This window comes from Canis lupus, chromosome 31, assembly GCF_003254725.2.
Source record: "Canis lupus dingo isolate Sandy chromosome 31, ASM325472v2, whole genome shotgun sequence".
NCBI classification, from domain to species: Eukaryota; Metazoa; Chordata; class Mammalia; order Carnivora; family Canidae; genus Canis; species Canis lupus.
This window is the reverse complement of record NC_064273.1, coordinates 23415966-23429659: the sequence shown is the minus strand read 5'-3', so window position 1 is coordinate 23429659 and position 13694 is coordinate 23415966. Positions and strand designations below refer to the sequence as shown.

Below are 13694 nucleotides of genomic sequence, written 5' to 3'. Positions count from 1 at the left end.
TTGGTTACCAAGTGTGTGGGAGGATGGGTGAAATAGGCGATGGGGATGAAGAAGAGGACTTACTGTGATGAGCACCAGGTGTTGTACGAAAGTGATGAATCACTAAATTCTACACCCGAAACTAATATTACACTGTATGTTAACTAACTGGAATTTAAATAAAAAACTTCTTTAAAATCAACTAGTGAGATCCCAATGTTAGCTGTGTAAACCTACAAATTTTTTTCTGCACCCAGAAACCTATGTTTTCCACAGTCCTATCTAAACTCACGCCTACCTTCTTAATTTTGGCAGCTTAAAAATGGAACAGCGCATTTCATGATTCCTCACTTGGATGGAATTCTTTCCTGTACTCCCTGCCCTGTTCTGCCTTCTGTGATCCATGTCCCGACCTGTAAACCTTGACCATACTTCACCCCTAATCCCTTTGGCCCTCTGAACACAAACTCCAACCCCCTATACTCTGCTCCTGAACATTCCTTTATCCATTTCTTGGCTGGCCACCAGCCTGGCTTGACCCCCAGTACTGAGTTTCTTGGCTTGGTTTTTCTGGTGGTTGTATTAAATCTGTTATTGATATTGAAATGATTAGTATTCTGGGAAATTTTATTTGCTATTTGAATATCACACAACTAATAGACATCACTTTTTAGAGTATTTTATACATTGTGGTAATATGGATGAATGATTAAAGACATAGAAAGAAACTAGATTCAGACTGGCAAGGTTCAAACAGTGACTTGTTGACTTTCTAGCTGTGTAATCCAGGGCACACTTCTTTTTCTTTTTCCTTTTTTTTTAATATTTATCTTTTAGAGAGAGAGAGACAGTGAGCAGGGGGAGGGGCAGAGGGAAAGAATCTCCAGCAGGCTCCCCGCTGAGTGTGGATCCTGAGGAGGCACAATGTTATGACCCCCAGATCATGACCTAAGCCAAAACTGAGAGTCCACCACTCAACCGACTGAACCACTCAGGAGCCACATTTTCTCTTTCTACATAGCTCAGTTTCCTCTTCTATAAAATAAATTGGTTAGGAATCATACCATTATTGAAATTGTTAAAAGGAATTAATTTATGTAAAACATTTTAAAAATCATCTTGGCAGAGGATAGGTGCTATATATTTTAATATTGTTTGGAGCACCAGAATGTTACAATGATTCCAGTACATATTTCATATTTCATTTACATTTGCAGTTGTTCCTTTTGCAAATTATATTGAGCAGCATTCTTTATAATTATCAGTAACTTCAGTTGTCTGTGGTGGGCACCTGTATACCTTCTCTAGCAAGTGTTCATGTATAGTATGTGATCTCTAGAGACTGAAACATGTCCACTTCTTTAACCAGACTTTAACATGACCACTCTGATTTTGAGAAAAAGACATCTGCATCAATTATGACAACTGATGTCTGTGTTTTTAATAAAAAGTACAAGTGAATAGAATAGTACTTTGCCTTGGCAGCAGTAAGTAAATCACATTGCCTGAAATGAAGTGTCCATGATGAGAAATAGCTGGAGAAGGAAGAGACTTGAATGGTAATCTAAGTTTCATCTTTTTGCAAGGAAAATATTGAGTAGGGATGGGCAATGCATCATTGTGTGCAGTCCAGTAATAGGGCCTGATTTGCATTGTAGGAGTATTTTTCAAACAGCACTGTGAGATGGCCAGAAGCCTCTTGATGAGGTGGAAGGCAATTTTTGTAATTTATAGTTGAAACAGTGGTGGCCAGAAATAAAACAGAGAGAGGAATGAGAAGAGCAATGGTAAAGGAGTGAGATCTATAAACTAGTGACTATTTAAATGAATAAAAGGAAAAGTCTAGTAACAGATTTCTCCTAAGGGCTACTAAACGGTTAGTATTGCCTCTTATCAAAATGGGGACTATATAAGGGAAAACCAATTTGTAGACTTCCAGCAGATTATTAGATAAACCATTCTTGTACTAAGCAGTCAATAGTAACAGAGAAAACAGAATGCATTTTGTAGAAGCATTTCTATCCAATTCTGACTAATACTGCCCTCAGTCTGGTTATGGCATGCCAGCAATGTGGTGACTGATCAGTGGGATGTGTTGGAGCCCCCATCAATGTCATCACTGTCAGAGTCCATGGGGCTGATGAGCAATCTAAGAGGGAAGGATCTCTGGAGGACCAAAGGAAGTAACAGAGAAGGTGGCCAAACATGAGCACCACTGTGGGACCCACATCATTATGTCCATCATGGGAGCCTCAAGATATTTGAAAATGATGCTTTGATGCTTTGATTGTGAGATAAATCCACCTTCTCCACCATATTTTAAATCTCCCTTTAGAGATAAGAATCCCAATCCTTCTTATCAATTTAACATTTGAAGAAGAGATATCATTATTATTTGATCATATATCATTCGATAAGTAATAATAGAATCTTGTTTCTTTATAACTTTTTCTGCTGAGGAAAAGAAAAAACAATAAAGCACAACATTTCTTAGGTTTTTTTTTTTCCTTCTCAAGCAGTTCACATCCAAATATTATACTGGAGTGGAAGGGGAAAATGCTAATTTCAAATACACAATTTACAGTATCATGCTAAAGCTTATAATATAACAATTAAAAATAAAGGCTTTGATCCAGATTGTCTAGGGTTAAAAATCTCAGTTCTATCACTTCCAGTTACATAACAAGCAACTTATTTTGACTTAATTGGGCTTCAGTTTCCTCTGAAGTAAAGTGGAGCTTGTAATAATATCTAATTTGTGGGGTTATTTTATGTAAAACATTTAGTGTCTAAAAATAGTAAACTTTGGAAAAATGTTAGCTTCTAGTATTATGATGGATATTTCTATATATTAAGCACATGCTATTTTAGCAAATGCAATTTTCAAGTGGCTACTCACTTTCTATTTATGAGTTGTTACTATTTTGGAAGGGATGGATTGGAACGCCAACATTATATCAGTAGATTGATTGCTATACAAATTCCTTCAATTTGTGGTGATTATAACATTTTCATAATTATTGCTCCTCTGAACTCTCCATTTGCGTTTGCTGAAAGATTTAGGGTTTAAAGTTAAACCCTTTTGAAAAGAGAATTAGTCGGGAAGTTGGGATTAACTCTAAACTTGGTGAATATACTTCTCAATCTCTTTGTAAACCAAGATTTTCTCTGTCCTCTATTAAAAACCACAGGGAAAACATTTCTCCTGGAGGTTTCAAGGGCAATCCTTAATGTTGTACAGCCAAGTACTGCATGATTAGTGTCCAAAGAGAAAAACTCAAGAAAAGCTGTTGGAATCAATAGCAGAGTTTAAAGCCTTAATTATATAACTAAATGCCTCTACTTGTCCATAAATCCTTTCACAGAAATGACACGATTAGTTTTTATGGGCTAGGAAGAAATTCAAGGGTATTTTTCAGAAGATTATTATAAGGGGATTCCCAGATCCCAACACAATTTGGGGAGACAACTATTAAAAGAGGGTCTGGCTGGAAGGCTATCAAAGAGATTGAAGTTATGCAAAGAAACATAGATAAGATAATTCCCAAGGTGCAGGTTTACAAATAAGGAACTAAAGCAAACAAAATTAGCCCATCTGACTAAAATGCATTCTGGACTTACAGGATTCTTAGCTATTACCTATATTGTTATCAAGTTATTTTTATAGAAAATCTTCATTGAGCAGACTCTCCTTTACTTTTTTTTTTTTTAATTTTTATTTATTTATGATAGCCACACAGAGAGAGAGAGAGGCAGAGACACAGGCAGAGGGAGAAGCAGGCTCCATGCACTGGGAGCCCGATGTGGGATTCGATCCCAGGTCTCCAGGATCGCGCCCTGGGCCAAAGGCAGGCGCTAAACCGCTGCGCCACCCAGGGATCCCCTAGACTCTCCTTTACTAATGGGGATTTTTTGCTCCATCCTCATTAGATGCAAAATTTTAAATTTTACTCCTTTTCAGGGAAAGCAAGATGTGGCCATAGAGCAAGGAAGTGATATTTGTTCATTCATTCAACAAATACTTATTAACCAACTAACATGTACCACCAGGTGCTCTCCTAGGCATTAACGCTGGTTTGCGTACGTTTAAATTATTGATTTTAATAGGCATACAGGCTGACAGAGATGATAATATTACTCATACTCTTTCACAGTAAACTATTAATTAAGTAATTTTAACCAAAAAAATGAGGTATTTGGTGTATAATAAACAATAAAATGCATTCATTCTAAGTGCGCAGCTTGGCAACATTTGAGAAATGTCTACATCTGTGTTACCACAAATATAATCAAGATGTAGAATATTTCTGTCACTTCAATGTTTACTTGGCCTTCTTTTCCCCATCTTCGCTTCCAAGCAAACAATCTGCGCCCTGTCTCATTAGGTTAGATTTGCCTTTATGGAACTGGTGATTATTTATCATCTGCAAACAATAGTTAACAAAAGATAAAACACTAGAATATTGAAGGATGTCATTTTAAAATTCGGAGGAAGGATTTCAAGTTTCTGAGGCAATGGTTGAATCATAACCACAACATTACAATCACAAAAGGGATTCAGTGACTTCCTGAAGGAGATCATTCTGTTGGGAAGGCTCAGGCCAGGCTTCTTCCCATGCGATGAGCTGTGCAAAAGTGGCCATGCACAAACATGGGATGGAGAATCTCAGGAGATTAAAACTGGAGGGCATTAAGCCAAAAGACTTAACGTGTTGTAGACAAAGAATCTATAGACTCTAGGGAGTCCCCAGAAACCTTACTTGAAGTTATCTAGAGAGTGTGAGGAAAAAATGGAAATTGACTCCAGTAAGAGTCCCCAAACTGACAATTTGTACTGTGAAGAGTAAATTAAATGATTGCATGCCTGTGTTAGTCAGCTCTAGGGCTGTGATTTTTATATGTATTTCTAAAGCTATGGGTTTTCTTTCTTCTCTTTTTTTTTCTTTCCTCCTCCTCCTCCTCCTTCTTCTTCTTCTTCCAAATAAACTGTCATTTCTAATCTCCCATTGTAGTCATTTAAGTAAATTTGAAATGTCTTAACTTATTTAGCTGAAATAATCATAGCAATGCTTTCATTATGATTTGACCCTTTACTGTAAGGAATTCACACAGCTTACAAATGACTCTAGACTGACTAGTGTTTATCGGCGGTAATATGGCCATCATGATACTCTAAGCCAATTTTGGTTGAATTCAGTAAACATTTGGTAAAAGCATCAACCTCAAGCTTTTGCATGGAGGACTTAAAACTTTACAGAGCACGTGAACATGCATTGTCTCAAAATATTGTCTTTTTTCTGAGATGGAAAAACTAAAGCTGGTGATTGGATGAATGTTTTTTTCTGAGATCATAGAGATATGAGAGATAGAGTGAAGACCAGAACCTAGATCTTCCTACTTCTGGTCTAGGACTTGCTTCAAGATTGGGGTGGAAGTTTCCATCACTGTCAATTATGTCTAATCCCCTCTCCCTGACTCTCCCTCCCTAACCACAAGCCAATCAGCATCTCCTTTTTGCATCTCTATGCAGTGCCAAGAGGATCATCTGTCATCGATAAATAATATAAATATATTTGAATAATGAATATTTGTAAGTATCAGCCTTAATTTCCAACCCTACAAATATTCTTTCTCCCTTTCTCTCTGCAGGCCTAAGAGATTAAGACTTCAATCCTTAGCCAAAAATGGTATTTATTCATGTCTTTAAAGTCCATAGTGGTATCTATGAGTCCGCTTGATCCAAGTTAGATTTTAGGAGTGGAAGAGGATTAAAGCAAGATCAGGGAAAGATCAACCTTGGCTGGTATCTCTGTCTCCACTTCTGCACAGGTGAGGGGAGGTCTTTCATTCTTATTTTCTTGAGGCTCCTTGAGTCCTAAGCACACTGTATTAAGGAATAGAGGAATTTCCCTCTGGCGCTGTTCCGATACTATTTGGAATTTCCAACTTTCTGTTTGACTCCTAAATAGTTCCTTAACTCATTTGTATATAATCTTATTTTTTTTAAAAGATATCTTCATCCTTTCATTTGTTTCTTCTTTAGGAGACTAAGCAAACTACAGCAAATATTTTTGGGTTGGCCATAAGATAAACTTTGATTTTGATAGAGTTTTCGACAGCCATGCTTTTTTGTGATGACTATTGCAAATGGCGTATTTAAGAGTTATGATTTTTGTTAACTTTCAAATATGCAATACAGTATTATTAATTATAGTTGCCATGCTGCACATTGTATAATAAATTGCTATTTTCTTATTAAGGTAGATACATACCTAATGGGCTTTTGTTTTGCAAATATAAGTCACATCTTCCTTCTAAGTTTATAATTTTCAAAAGATTTCCTAGTTATTTTTGTGCTTCATCTTTTAAGTGACTTTCAATAACATGTTTATTTTATGGCCATAATACATAATTAAAATATTTTTCTTTACTTCCATATATGTTTATATGTCTGTGTGTATGTGTATAATTACATATATAATAAATTAAATTTTTATGGAAAATGGTGTCTTTGGTCTAGAATCTTTCAAACTAGTTATTATTTTGATATAATAAAATGATAAGTCTATCATGTATTAATTTTTAATTATCCCAATTACTGTATATTATTTCTTGTATTTCTCTTTTATTTCATTGTCTTTAATTTCCAGGCATACAAATCAATTGAAAATATGCTAGTGGGTCTCCATATTTCATATAATAAGTCTAAAAATTTTGACCTTATTTTTTTTAAATTACATTGATTAGGACATCCAAGACATTGTTAATATTTAGTAGTTGAAGACACATATTGTGACCCTTTTAATAAACATGCTACTAGCATTGCTCCATTAAGAATACATTTTGTTGGGATCCCTGGGTGGCGCAGCGGTTTAGCGCCTGCCTTTGGCCCAGGGTGTGATCCTGGAGACCCGTGATCGAATCCCATGTCGGGCTCCCGGTGCATGGAGCCTGCTTCTCCCTCTGCCTATGTCTCTGCCTCTCTCTCTCTCTGTGACTATCATAAATAAATAAAAAATTAAAAATAAAAGAATACATTTTGTTATGGTTTGTGTGTGTATATATAAATATATATATATGTATAAAACATAATAGATAGATAGATGATAGATAGATAGATAGATAGATAGATAGATAGATAGATAGATGATAGATAGATACCAACACATATAAGTAAGAAGATAGATACATACATATATACAGACAGACAGGCACAGGGATTTCTAATGTGAATAAGCTCAATTGAGTCTAATTCTTTTCACTTTCCAGGCAACATAAAAGTTGAATTTTCACCTCTCTCATATTAGGTATGGCCAGGAAGTAGTTAGGCTAATTAGATAAAAGTGACACATGAATATAATAATTTTATCACTCAAACTGTATTCCTCTTTCTCTCTTTCTGTTCTCTCTCTGAAATGGCAATAGACAAATTGAGTATTGGTACGGGGTTTCTGTAAGACAAAAATGATGAAAAAGGCTAGACAATTTATGGAAGAAAATTATTCTGCAAAAATGGCTTGAACAGCCAGCAGACTTTTTGAGAGCAAAAGAAAGATTTAGAGGGTCTGAAACACTGAGATTTTGGGGTCAGTTGTTACTGTAGCTTCACCTAACCTGTCTTGACTAAAACCCCTATTTTAATGCAATTTTTAAAAAAATATTTTTTAGTTAATGATGTATAATGTTCTTCTTTCTGATATATTATTATTCATATTAATATATTCTATAATATTGAATCTGTTCTGAAAAATTAATAAGGTTTTAGATAAGTTAAATTGTCTCCTTAAGAAAATATTCCCTCATTATTGGTTGAAAGTATTGTCATATTGTAAGAAACCTGGCTATGAAGTAAAACAAATATTAAAAAAATAGAAAACAAGTGATAGTCAAATTTAAAAAAAAAACTATATTTACAGACTTTTCATAGACTCTAAGACATTAATAAATAATGTTCCACAAAGGATCTTGAGTGAAGCTGAACATAAGAATAGAGAACATATTGGTTAAAATGTGACTAGTCTAGTTACATACTATGAACATTCATTTTTTTTTTGTTTTGCTTCAAATAAATTCACCTCATTTATTTTAGTATTTAATATTTTTGTCAAGAAACATGACTTTATTGTCATTATCATAATATGTGGTAGAAAAGTGTTGTTCTAGTCCACGCAGCTTCCCTCTGCCCTGTGGTAGAACAATGCCTCTTTCATGTGGAAATTCATTCTATGTGCCATTGATAGGGATGATCCTATCCAATCTCATTCTTTCTATAGATTGTGTTTATGACTTCCTTGACAGAGTATGATAAGATATGACATTGTTCAGGGTGGAGGGGTAAGAGGGAACAGAAGCAGTTGGTTCTCCATTAATGTTCCCGTTATGGAAAAAAAGATGATTTCTCTGTTGTGATTGTTGACCAGTTATTTTCTAAGTTTGTAACTGCCTTCTAATAACTTTCCTATACTAGAAGAGAACTTGAAGAGAAAGGTAAAGACAGATTTCTGTTGAAACCAAGGTAATTTTAATGAAGAAGCAATGGTGAGCAGGTCAGGGCCTTTCTAACATCAACTGAATCACTGGAAAGAATTAGAACTTAAATCTGCTCTTTCTGACTTCTAAGTTAGTACAACTAATTAACTGCCTCCCTTCCATACTAAATAAATGTGTATATATATATATATATATATATGCACACACACAATGGTGTTCTAATATAGTTGAGATGAATTTTAATTTTAATTTTTGTTATAGAAGAGTCCTGACTGATAATTATTACCATTATTACCATCAAATTATTATATGTCATCTTTATTTTGTACAAATGGGAAAAAATGGGAAATACTGTATTGCATGAAAGCTGGAGATCAAAGAAGGAGTTCTTGAAAGTTGGATGAGATTAATAATGTGAAAGTAATGTGTAATGATCTAAAGAAAAGTAAAACTTCAGCAAAAAATAATAGAGAATTATCCTGACAAAATATTCTCTCCTGCCTGGAATGATTTTCTCTTTTTATCTCTATTGCATTCATTTTTGTTGAGATATGATTATGTTACAGTACACAAGCTTCTACTCTGATATTTTTAGCTTATTTAAAGAGTTAAAAAAATCATATTAGAATTCCAAGTACTGTATCTCTATTGGGAATGGGTCAGAATTCTGTGTAATCAGACACTGCATATATGTTTGAGATATTCTTCTGTGAGCAATATGCAAGAACTTTACCCATGAACTTTATTATATCCCATGAGGCTGAACAGAGATGTTATGGCTCACTTCCAGGTTGAAGAAAATTGAGATCACCCAATAGGTAAAGTGCTGTTCGTATGCATGATAAACACATATGCACACATGCACAACACACAAGATGTATGTATACATTTGTGTGTATTATTTTAGAATGTTTTAGCCTACTTAACATGAGATCAAAATGGTTTTTATATAAAACTTATTGAGTTATTTCAATAGTCACAATTTTTCAATTAACAATAGATATGTCGGTTTAGTCTCATATTGTCACTGTTTTTCAAGTATCTACAATATTGTACTTTGCTTTAAAAAACTCCTACTATGTAAGATTTACTTATGTTAACCACTTACATTGACACCAGTAGTTTTATCACAATTATACTTCTTTATCTTTTCTTAATGTAATAATAGTAGTAAAATTATTTCCATAGTTCCATGATGGCATTAAATACATCTATGGAACACTCCCGAAGGTTTGTTTTTAATTAAGATTCCTTAGGAATTACATAATTGAGCATAAGCTCATCACGTGGACACATGCCAAGAATTAACAATAGTTATATTAGTGAACTTGTTACCTAGTAACAAAAGCAACATAACATTTTCATAACATTTTAGTAATATATTCTAATTGTCCCAAAGTTCTCATAACCAAATACATGGCAAAAATACTCACACATATTACATAAATACTTTTGTGAAACGTGCATTCTGTCTTTTGTCTCAGTGCTCCTTTTGTATATTATTCCAGTTTTCTACTTCATCTTGGAAAAGTGTTCCATGTCACAGTGAATGCCAAAAGGGGAAACAGAAACAATAAGGAAGAACCAATTGCTAATTCTAAAACTGAAGAATAAAATTTCTGAAATTAAGAGATTTCCATAGATGGACTTAATAGCTGAATAGACAGGACAAAGAGTAATGAACTTCATGATAAATCATTAAGAATTATCTACGAGAAAAAATGATGAGAGAAAATGTAAAAAATAAATGAACAGAGACTTGAGAACCTGTGTGATGATCTCAAACATTACAGCACATGGAACTAGAATAGTAAAATGAGAGAGATTATTGCAGACAAAAAAATATTCAAGAGATAGTGTTAAATATTTTCCAAATTTGATGAATTCCACATAATGGCAGATATAAGACGCTTAATGAATATGCTCAGAGAAGGAAAAAGAAGCCTAAAGTTATGTGCATCATATCCAAGTGGCTGAAAGTCAAAAAATAGATTATGAAAGTAACAAGAGAAAATTAATGCATTACAGACAAGGAGACAAAATTCCAATTAATGTCTGGTTTCTCACCAGAATCCTTGAAGACAAGAAAAATAGCAACATCTTTAAAGTACTACAAACAAACAAACAAACAAACATATGAACACTGGAAACCCAGAATTCTATACCCATTAAAAATATTTTTCAATAATCAACGTGAAATAAGGATATTTTCAGGTAAAAGAGAGCCTGAGGAATTCATCACCAACAGATCTTCCCTAAAAGAAATATTAAGGAAGTTTATCAGGATGAAAGAAAATGATAGGAGAGGAAAGACTATGTTCTCAGAAAAGAAGAAATAACATCTGAAATATCTGGATAGATAGAAATGAATATATAATTTTTAATTGTATCAATTCTTAATTATTTATAAACTCTATGTACATATATATATATATATATATATATAACCATATGAGTTACATTAATTGCTAACAGATTAAAAATTCTAAGTAAAAGTTACATTTTGCAGAGTGGGCTCAAAAACTATACCAACTATATGTTATCTACAAGAAACATACTTTTATTTTAAAGACAAATATGGTTTGACAGTAAAAGAACAAAACATATAATGCAAACGTTAAGAAAAAGAAGGCTGGAATTGTTATATTAATTTTATTTGTTTTTATTTGTTTTTATTGAAATTTGGTTTGCCAATATGTAGTATAACACCCAGTGCTCTTCCCATCGAGTGCCCTCTTCAGTGCCCGTCACCTAGTTACCCCAAACCCCTGCCCACCTCCCCTTCCACAACTCCTTGTTCATTTCCCAGAGTTAGGATTCTCTCATGTTTGTCTTCCTCTCTAATTTTTCTCACTCAGTTCCCCTCCTTCCCCTTATAATCTCTTTTACTATTTTTTATATTCCCCATATGAGTGAAACCATATGATGATTGTCCTTTTACATGACTTACTTCGTTAAGCCTAATACCCTCCAGTTCCATCCACTGGAAGCCAAATGGTGAGTATCCGTCCTTCTTTCTGATGGCTGAGTAATATTCCATTGTATATATAGACCACATCTCCTTTATTCATTCATCTGTTGAAGGACATTGTGGCTCCTTCTACAGTTTGGCTATTGTGGACATTGCTGCTATGAACATTGGGGTGCAGGTGTCCTGGTGTTTCACTGCATCTGTATCTTTGGGGTAAATACCCAGTAGTGCAATTGCTCGGGTCATAGAGTGTTATATTAATTTTAAGCAAAGTTGTCAATATCAAATGTATCACTATAAATAAAGAGGGAAATTTCATAAATACAGTTTACCTGTGAACAGCACGGGTTTTCATTGAACAAGTCCATTTATATATAGTTTTTTTCAATAAATACCATATAGTACTGCATATGTATTTTCCCTTCCTTATGATTTCTTAAAAACATTTTTCACCTGATTGACTTTGTTGTGAGAATACAGTATAAAATACAAATAATATGCAAAATACATGTTAATTGTTTTCCATTAACACTTCATCTAAGTGTGTTATTAGTAGTTGAGTTTTCAGTGAGTCAAAAGTTATACACAGATTTTCAACTGTTCAAGGTTAGTGCCCCTAACCCCTTAGCTGTTAAAAATTCAACTATATAATTCTATAAAACAATAACTACTAAAAGCCAATAATCTAATCTCCCCTATTAAAAGATTAGAGAAAAAAAGAGCAAATTAAGCCCAAAGTAGTTAGAAAGAATGAGGTAATGATAAAATATATCAATTAAAAATAGACATATAATAAAGAAAATCAACATAACGAAAAGTTCATGTTTGAAAAAAGTATAAACTTGGTGATCCCTACAAAGTTTGATTATGAAAATCATAAGACTCTACTAGTATCAGGCATGCAAGAGATTACATAAATAGAGATTCTGTATATTTCATAAAGGAATCAAAAAAGAATTATCATTAACAACTTTATGCTGATAGATATGGCAACTTAGATGAAATGAACAATTCGTTCAGAAATCTTTGCTGCTAAAGACAGCTTTGCATAGGAATACCATAATCAGCAACTTCCTCAGCTTTCTTTCTACCTCAGAGCTTTTTGGACTTTGGCTCCCATGCTCCTACAAACCAGAAAGTACAAGGACAACTCATGACCAGTGGGAGATGAAGAACAAATGCCAATGGATAAATAAATGTTATCTTTATTCTTTTAAGAGGACAACTGTGGGAGGCATTCTACAGAAATTTTCAGACCTTTCAGTGGATCTCAATAGACTCAAGTCCTAATTACTTACAGCTCAATAAGAAGCTGTTGCATTGGCCCTACATCATTCCCTCTCTTACTCTTCCCAATCCTTCATTCCAGTCTTCTGGCATGGCAAATCCAAACAAACAATTTATAAGTAAGTGAATGTCTCAGATTCAGGTTCTAGGAAAAGTATTACATCAGTGAGAACAGAAAATTTGAGAATTATCTGGAAAATAGCAGCTAGGATTGAAAATGACAAACAAAAAAGAGCAGAATCACTTGATGATGATCTCCAAATGAGTGGGTTACAACAGAAGCATATGTTTGCATGTCCATCTTAGCTCTGGTGCAGCTGTGATCAACATCATCTTCACTCAAGAAGACAGTTGGATAGAATTTCTCTATCTGGAACAATGACAGATGTCATATCACAGGAATAAGGGGAGCATGTCACTTCCACTTATATTTCATCGTACAAAGTTTGCCACATGGCCACACTCAAGTGTAACTGGACAAGAGGTATAATATTTCAGCAGAAGGGCTTCCAAATATTTATAAAAACTGATAGATGGTCAATTCAATAAAAAAATCTCAGGAAAAAGCTAATAGTAAAGCAACTAACATTTAACTAATGGGTCACAAAATTACATTTAGACATAATAAATAACAGAGAATGAAAAATCTCTCTAAAATAAAATAAGAAAGAAATTTTACTAAGTTTTAAATGGAGTTACCTTAATTTCAAAAGTGAAGCTTTATTTTCCTTGGTTTTGATTTTGGTTTTGGTCATTTTACCATGAAGGAAATGAATTCCAGAGAAATTATTTATACCAGAGAAAGACATTTATAACTGCAAAGTTTCATTGTTTCAATAGTACAACAGTTTATCACAGGCTTTTTTCTCACTCGTATTTTATTTTCCTGAACTTGAAATTGTCAGTTGGTAAAATGCTAGTGTAGAACACATATTTTTTTTCATAGAAATAAATCTAAAATAACTTC

At 33.8% G+C, this 13694-nt stretch overlaps 1 long non-coding RNA gene across 1 annotated transcript in view; it reads left to right on the top strand.

The window, feature by feature from the left end:
- LOC112661770 (uncharacterized) overlaps positions 1-6559 on the top strand; it is a 114273-nt gene extending 107714 nt beyond the window's left edge. The window contains exon 6 of the long non-coding RNA XR_003137958.3: positions 5629-6559. This is a non-coding gene — a long non-coding RNA (uncharacterized LOC112661770). The remainder of the gene's footprint in view (positions 1-5628) is intronic.
- Positions 6560-13694: the final 7135 nt, after the last annotated feature.